The following is an 8,494-nucleotide window of genomic DNA, read 5'->3' as shown; positions in this document are numbered from 1 at the left end:
GTTTTGATACTACAGCACCGAAACACTTTAGCACTCAAGCACTTTATAGCTCCCCAAATTCTGGTCCTGTCAAGAGTACAAAGTTTTTATGCTTATTGTTTATCTGTCTGACTACTGTACTTTTATTATCTAATTTTATTTTTATTTTTTTTAATGTTATTGTACTTAACATCAACCTGTCCCCAGGGACTAAAGATGGAAATTAGCCACTGGCTATAATCTTGCATATTTACATGTAAATGTTATGATCAATATGCACTGTCCATGTTTTGTTTCTTAAATAAATAAATCTAGAAATCTAGCGAGACATTGCAGCGTTTCCTACTGGCACCGTGCCAGGAAAAGAGGCTGTTTTTATCAGACAGACATCACTGCATTTCTTGCAGGATTAGTGCAACGAAAAATTGTTGTTTTTTTACCGTGACATATCTGAGTTTCCTGTCGGGTTAGTGCAATGAAAAGCAGTTCTTTTTTGCTGAGACATAGCCGTGTTCCCTGTCGGACTAATGCCAAGAAAAGCAGTAGTTTTTTTATGAAGACATGACTGCGTTTCCTGTCGGTGTAATGCAACGGAAAGCGGCTGTTTTTATACTGAGACATGGCTGTGTGTCCTGCCAGGGTAGTGCAATAAAAAGTAGTTGTTTCTTACCAAGACTGTATTTTGTTTTTTTACCAGCTGCTTTTTTGCCACCATTTTTTAATGACACATCATTGTTTTTCCAATGGGGATGGTGAAGCAAGGGCAGTTGTTTACCATGACATCACTGCATTTCCTGCTGGGATAGTGTCACAAAAATAGGCTGTTTTTTAGCCACCAAACGTGGGTGTTTTCCGGTGAGCTATCTGTGTTTTTCCACTGGGTATAGTGTCATGAAATATGTCTCTTAACCAAGACATTGACGGCTTCTCCAGACGTGACTGTGCCACCAAAACTGGATTTTCTAAACCCAATTGTGGTCTTTCTCTCATTAACCAAGTGTTTTTTGTGTCTAAACACAATCACACATTAACCATATGTTTGTAGAAATGTAGCTTCTGCACAAATCTAAAATATCTGGTCTGCAGAAATGTACAGTGCCAACATCTTTCAGGCCGATTCAGTCGGATCTTAATGTGCAACACTGAAGGACTTCCTTTTAATACACAGATTCTACTGAGATGGTCTATTTAGGGACAATAATTTGTCTCCTTGTCCTCTCTTGGATCTCTCTTCACCGCTTTTTTTTCTACCTACAGTTAATAGTATTCATGACCTCAGATTTATCGACATTCAGATTAACTGATTTTCTCTCCGCAATTCAATGCACTCATGCACATGATGATGTAAGCAAAGTACTGCAGACTCCTACTGCCATGTGATCTCTATGAACAGGGGGGATTATAAACGCTGTGAAAAGTACACAACCTTTTATTTCAGTTAACACAGCAAAAATAAAATCTTTGTCACGCCTACAGTCCTTTGTGATGTTAACATCGGCCAGTTAATCCCAACGCAGCGCCTTGGATGTAATTCTCCTGCAGCTGGTATGTTGTGACAGCCCTTACATCCTTTTCCCTGAAGGCATGTGAGGCAGTAAACACGCTGAATCTAGAAGCCACTGTGAACACAATATTCCAACACGTAATTTTCCAAATATAGTGATATGATTTGGCAATATCTGCACGTTTGCATGTTCCTGCGTGAAAGGGACAGTTAGCATCTCTTAAGAAAATATGGTGTTCAAAGGGAAAGGAGGCAGTTGCATGGATACAAGGCTGGAGCTGAGGAACTGGAAAACAGCCTGAGGCTACATGTGCGTTTGCTGCCTTTGCAACTCTGCTGTGTGTGTGTATTTGTGTGTGCGTGTGTGTTTATAGTGCATGTGTGCATTACATGTGTGGGTTTCCTGTATGTACGTTTTTTCCCCTGTGTGTTTGTGCGTACAAACTTGTGCTTTAATCTCATTTTATTGACACTGCTGCGTTACCTGCTGGATTATAATGTGGGATGATCTTTTTCTGCCCCTCAGCTCAAGGTGCAGCCAGAGATATCCCACATGCTTCAAAACACCCCCTGTGATGAGCTGGAAGATCAGCAGGAAGGCACGGCTTATTACCTAGCAGTTGTTCACAAGGGTAATTTATCTCCTGTATTTATTTTTATTTCATTTAGTTTATGAACAGAGGCATAGCGAAGGCAACATAAGGTTTGGAAATGCATTTTGAGCATGATGTAAACACTTGTTGTGCTTACTTTGTGTGGGTGTTTTTCCAAAGACTTGTGTAAGTGCGTGCTCACCGTCCTTGAGAAACTAAAGCCTGATCGGGCTCTCACTTGAGAATTAAAGCAGCATGACGGAAATCAAACGTGGCGTGTGGAAGATTCTGTTAAAGATACAAAATAAATGTGTGTAAATGTGTATTTTGCAACCTAAAATCAGACTTATGATTGTGGAGCATCTTCTGACTAATTAAGAAGAAAATTTACTTGAAGCCTTAAATGACAATTTGAAGCATGAGATGTAATACCAGCGGTATCGACTCAAATTGAAACATCTTTCCTGTCATACATACATCAGACTGACAACTTAAAAACAGACTCTGATACATGGTACTTAGCATTAAATATCACAAATTTGCAAATGAATCTAAATCTAAAAATAAAAGCAATCTCAACAGGGACGACACTGATGGTGGCGTGGAGGGATGAGGAGTTCAGTAGGAGGTGTGACCTTCAGATTCAGGGTATTGGCATAGTGGTCTTAAGACAGATAAGATCAGTAGTGATTGGCTCTGTGGTCCAACCGAGCATTGATTGATTCCTACAAGAGGGTGACATAGGAGTGGATATTCACTCCTGACCCCTCCCACTCACAAAAAAGCCCTTTCCCATCCCAGTCCCGTGACTAAGTAAAAAGAAAGCCCTGTACCCTTCCAGTCCTGGGAGAGTAACTTCAGCTTGTCAAATACTGACATTCGGTCAGTGGCCCCATACATCAAACTCAGACACTGTAGGCACCCCTCCAGCATCATTTTTGGACGCTCAGGGATGCCTTATCTGTTAGTTACATGCATTGTGTCTTTTCAAAATAAATCTGTGTTCACAGGATGTGTTCAGTTACAGCTTGTTAACTTCATACAGTCATGTTTCACAATAAACTTCCAACGTAGGTTCATTGTAGGTTTGCTTTATTAGGTTTAGGCTAAAAAAAGTTTTTTTAAAAAAAGTATGTCTTCTGTCTATGTCACGTGAGTCACATGACATACATCACCAGGGTGTCTACAGGTCCTTAAAAAGTCTTATAATGTCTTAAATTCAAAGTCATTAAATAGTCCTAAATTTGAATTTGTGAGGTCTTTTCTGCTACAGACATTTTATATAATTTAATTTTTCCATTTTTTAATTTCTTTTTGTGAAACTAAGTGAAGCCTTTCTGTGTAAAAGTCCACATTTCTAATGTTAGACTTTTAAAGAACTATCATACTGTCATTTTACTTCATACTTGCACTTACCTGTTGGCAAAATGCAGATTGATTTAAGTCACTCTAATAACTAGTGATGGCCAAATGAAGCCTCATGAAGCATTTTCTTTATTTTCTGAGCCCACTAGATGGCACTCATGGTTCGCATCGTGAAGTTATTGTTAAACAGTTTTTTTCATGAAAAAAATAAAATAATATGCATAAACAAATAAAAAATAAAATAAAATAAAAAGCATAAACAAAAGAGCATGGTGGTAATGAGTGGAATAATCAGAGTTTGCCTGCTCAAAAATTAACTGTAATTGTTAGCATGTTCCGCTAAATAGCTTACTACCTACAGACTGTAGTGATGGCCAAATGATGCCTCATAAAGCATTTTCTTCGCTCATGGTTTAAAGAGAGAGGCTCAAAGAATGGCAATTCAGTGTGTTTTCAACCTTTTGTTGGACAACAAGCGCCATCTAGTGGGCTCATTAAAAAAAGGAAAATGCTTCACGAGGCTTCATTTGGCCATCACTACCCACAGGCGGGTCAGAGCAGGAAAATGTTCCCCGTTTTCAGTCTGTATGCTAAGCTAACTGTTTGCTGGTTTCAACTACATAAGCATCGTACAGATAGGAGTGTGGTGTCGAAAAATAAAGAAAATGCTTCATGCGGCTTCATTTAGCCATCACTACTAATAACCATATTCCTCCATAACACTTCCCTCTGCACAAAACCACATATACACTAGCCTGCAATGCTTAAATAAGAAATCAGTCCAAAATTTGGTTAAAAAGTGTTGTGAGCGGGTCTTAAAAAGCATTCAATTTAACTGTCTGATGCCTGTAGACACCCTGACCACGGGACATACTATGCTTCACTGCTAAAATAGCTAACCGTTCATTTTTAGTTTCACGAGACACAAACAGCCGTGTCTCTCTTATTGAAAGTCCTGTGTTTGTTTGACCCATCCGCCAACCATCCCACCCTCCTTATTTCGGCTTAGAGGCAGTAAGTGGTGTTTAAAAAAGGACTTTCAGACAGGAGACTGGAGTGAGCAGTGGCGTAAGGTAGTTACGACAGGCCCCAGTGCACACTATCGTACACATATCTCGTGGCATGATCAGAGACTTGACATTTGATAACATCAAAATACATATAACTCAGCAATTGTTATAACATATCTGTTTTAAACTTGAAATACCAAACAAAGTAAGAAATAATTAACAATTTTAATAGCTGGTTTATAGTCTTAGAATAGGAATATAATTTTGTTATAGATGCTTTTGACTATTTAAAAAAACAAAGGAAAAATAAATATGATAGAGATGGGTTTACCTTTTTCGAGGGCATACACAGCAAATTGCACTGTTTTTAATTTAATGTGAGTTCTTCATTGAACACAGCCCCTACGAGTGATTGCCACCTTGACAATATGCCTGTCTATATTTACACCACTGTGTGTGAGTCAAGCGTCTTATTATTTTCAGACTGAGTTGATGTATTTAATTAAACTGATTATTTTCAGTCATTAGGATGTAGAAAGCTGCTGTATGCACACTGTGTACATGAACTTTACCAGAATAGCTGAACAGACTCGTTTGTGTTAATATCATATTTTGATGTCGCTAGGACACCCTGGGATATATATATATAAATATATATATATATATATATATATATATGTACACCGGGGGTGTAACTAATCACTTAGGCTATTTACAACCCTGGTGTATATAGCATCACTGGCTACAGACACCTGGGTGCCGAAAGCATCTGCCTAACAAAAAATGTTCCACGATATAACAAGATAAAGTAGATCAGGAGCCAGAGCCTTCAGCTGTCAGGCTCCTCCTCTGTGGAACCATCTTCCAGTTTTGGTACGGGAGGCAGACACCGTCTCCACATTTCAGACTAGACTTAAGACTTTCCTTTCTTATCAAGCTTATATTAGGGCTGGCTCAGGCTTGCCTTGGACCAGCCCCTAGTTAGGCTCCAGTCTGCTGGAGGACCTCCTATGATACACCGAGCCCCTTCTCTCCTTTTCTGAAAAGTTGGTTCTACTTAATTTGCTAACATTCATGTCCAGTTACTTCTTCTGTATTCAGAATACTCCCAGCTGGTTGTCTTACTTGTTTTTAAAAGCACTAAATGAGTGTAATATATAATGACACAAGCTTTATATTAAACTGTAGTAGTGATAAAAATATGGCAAAACTAAGATATCTTGTTACAAGAGGAAACTGAGTCTTCTGTTGTTGTAGTAGTGGCAGCGCTGTGATGACTGTACATTACCTGAGAACAGATGCACTACAGCAGAGAGCAGGGACAGGAAGAAAGTCAATAGAGTCATCAGCTAAAGCAGAGTGTCAAATCCTGTGTAATGATTATTGAAAACTGGCTGTTGTTATAATCCTTTGTGATTACAAAAGAAAACGATTCTCACTACCTCTCTAATGCCGGGGCCAAAGTCGAGACTTCTGCTGTTTAATTTGTTTTTACTGCAATCAGCACCGTTAGTCACAACACACCTTTTGACGTCCTTGAAGCTAACGCTAGTTTGTCATAATTATGATAATTCACCAGTTTAGCACAACTTCATGACAATCAATAGAACCTGAAAAATCAATAGCCCATTCAGGTTTGTGTTTATGTGGAAATTAGTGTCAGCTACTCGAGTGTCAGCTACATTTGTCACACTAGTTTCTCTCCGTCCTCCACAACTGGCATCTCTGTTCTTTCTTGCTGAAGAAAAAAAAAATGAAATTACTAGATACAAAAATCTCTTATTGTTGTCCTTTCCAACAGTTTAACCCCAGCTCTTTCCAAAATTCCATCGGTCTTTTCTCAGAGACAGAGAAAATTACAAACTAATCATACATTAATACATTATTGATGCGTGGTACAGGGGTGCAGGCTGCATTACCTTAAAACAATACCTTGTAACTCACATTCCTTTAAAACACATAAAAAGAAATGCAGTGGCACCAGCACAAGGTAAAAGAAGGTTTACAAACACCACAATATGGGCAGCAAAGCCCAGTGGAGATAAATAGAACATTGGCTCCAAAAGACAGCAACTTGGCAATTTGTTGAGAGATACTGTTGCATCCAGGTCACTGCTGAATCCACAGTAAGAAAGACTTTAAAAAGCAGTGGTTAGAGGCTCAGAGGCTGCCTTCATAAGACACTTCTGTTGTTCTGCATGAGCAAATGTTTTGGCTTAGACTTCAGGAACTCGCTAAATCTAAGTTCAACTTTTCAAAGCTTCTGTGGCTTCTAACTCGACTTTATTTGCTATGTTAATGTTTTACTTCCCAGCTGTAAACAGAGTGGAGGGAACACACATCCAAAAAAACTTCTACAGATGCTGGATCAGAAAGCAAAGTCACGGCAAAAGTCAGACAAGAGATTCACACGGTGTACTTAAGGCTCCCGGCAAACTGAAGTTAACAGAGCAACATCTCGATCTAAGGGAGGTCTTCGTCAGGCAAATGATCATCACAAAACAGAACAAGCAGTAGAGAGACCCAATCACAGGTGGTTTCATGATTGAGAGTCAGACGCACTTGTGAAGGCTGAGAGGTGCAAGGTTTCGGGAGCGAGCCTACTTCCTGTAAAATGCTGTTTCAGAGGCTTTTCACTCTGACCAGAATACAGTTCTCTGAAAAAACAATAATACTTATCGTGGTCATATTTAAAGATAATGAACATTGTGCAAAATATCGTCAATCGGCGGCTTCAGTAGCTTCCACTTTAGTTTGGTGTGTTGCTGCCAGCATTTCTACATAGGGGTGGAAATATATGTAAAAATGCACATGTAGTAAGAGTGTGGCAAAACTCATACTCAGACATATCATTAAAATTCCACTTATTTTTTCTTAAGAAATGTCAGGCTGTTTATCATTTGGTTGTGAATTGATATTTTTAGAATGCACTTGTACTTGTTTACAACAAACGAAAGGGAAAATGTTGTAGGTGGTGTTACTCATAGGGTATTATAAAATGGTTTTAGTGTTCTGGCCCACTGGAGACAAAACTGGCCTTTATGTGGCCCATGAACTAAAATGATTTGGAGAACCCTGCTTTAAGACATGGATGCTTCACACACATCCTCCCCCACACAAGCACAGAGGCTCTATTAACAGCACAGTGTAAAGGTGGACACCAAAGGTTGAAGTCATTAATTCAGTATCTGACCAAATTTCTTACATCTATTCCTGAGATGGCGGCACGGTGATGCAGTGGTTAGCATTGTCGCCTCACAGCAAGAGGGTTCCTGGTTCAATCCCAGGGTGGGGGAGCCCTTCTGTGTTCTGAGTCTGCATGTTCTCCAGGTGCTCCAGCTTCCTCCCACAGTCCAAAGACATGCAGGTTAATTGGTGACTCTAAATTGTCCGTAGGTGTGAATGTGAGTGTGAATGGTTGTCTGTCTCTATGTGTCAGCCCTGTGATAGTCTGGTGACCTGTCCAGGGTGAACCCTGCCTCTCACCCAGTGTCAGCTGGGATAGGCTCCACCCCCCTCATGACCTCCAACAGGATAAGCAGTTACAGAAAAGGAATGAATGAATAAATATTCCTGAAATATGACGTTGAGTAATGGGCATAAAAGTGTTGAACATTATGATGTCACAGTGAAGTTGACCTTTGACTTTTGGATTAAAAAGTCATCCTTTTATCTGGTTAGACATCTGTGTGAAGTTTTGCCACAAGTAGCGTAATGTTTGTAAGATCAGACTGACCTTGACCTTTGACCACTGAAATCTAATCAGGTCATTGTTAACTTGGGACATTTGTGCCTAATTTGAATAAACTCCCTCAAGGTGTTGGTGAGATATCACGTTCACAAGAATGACACAGATAAGGTCACAGTGACCTTGATGTTCGACTATTGACCACCAAAACTGAATCAGTTAATTGCTGAGTCTGAGGGGATGTTTATGCCAAATTTGAAGACATTCCCTTGAGGAGTTTTTGAGATGTTGACGGTGAAGTTTCTCAGTCATGCAGGTCATGGTAATATGAGTGCTTTATCGTAGGCAACTGGAC

Source organism: Epinephelus lanceolatus, chromosome 20, assembly GCF_041903045.1.
Source record: "Epinephelus lanceolatus isolate andai-2023 chromosome 20, ASM4190304v1, whole genome shotgun sequence".
Taxonomy (NCBI): Eukaryota; Metazoa; Chordata; class Actinopteri; order Perciformes; family Serranidae; genus Epinephelus; species Epinephelus lanceolatus.
This window is presented reverse-complemented; position numbering follows the sequence as displayed.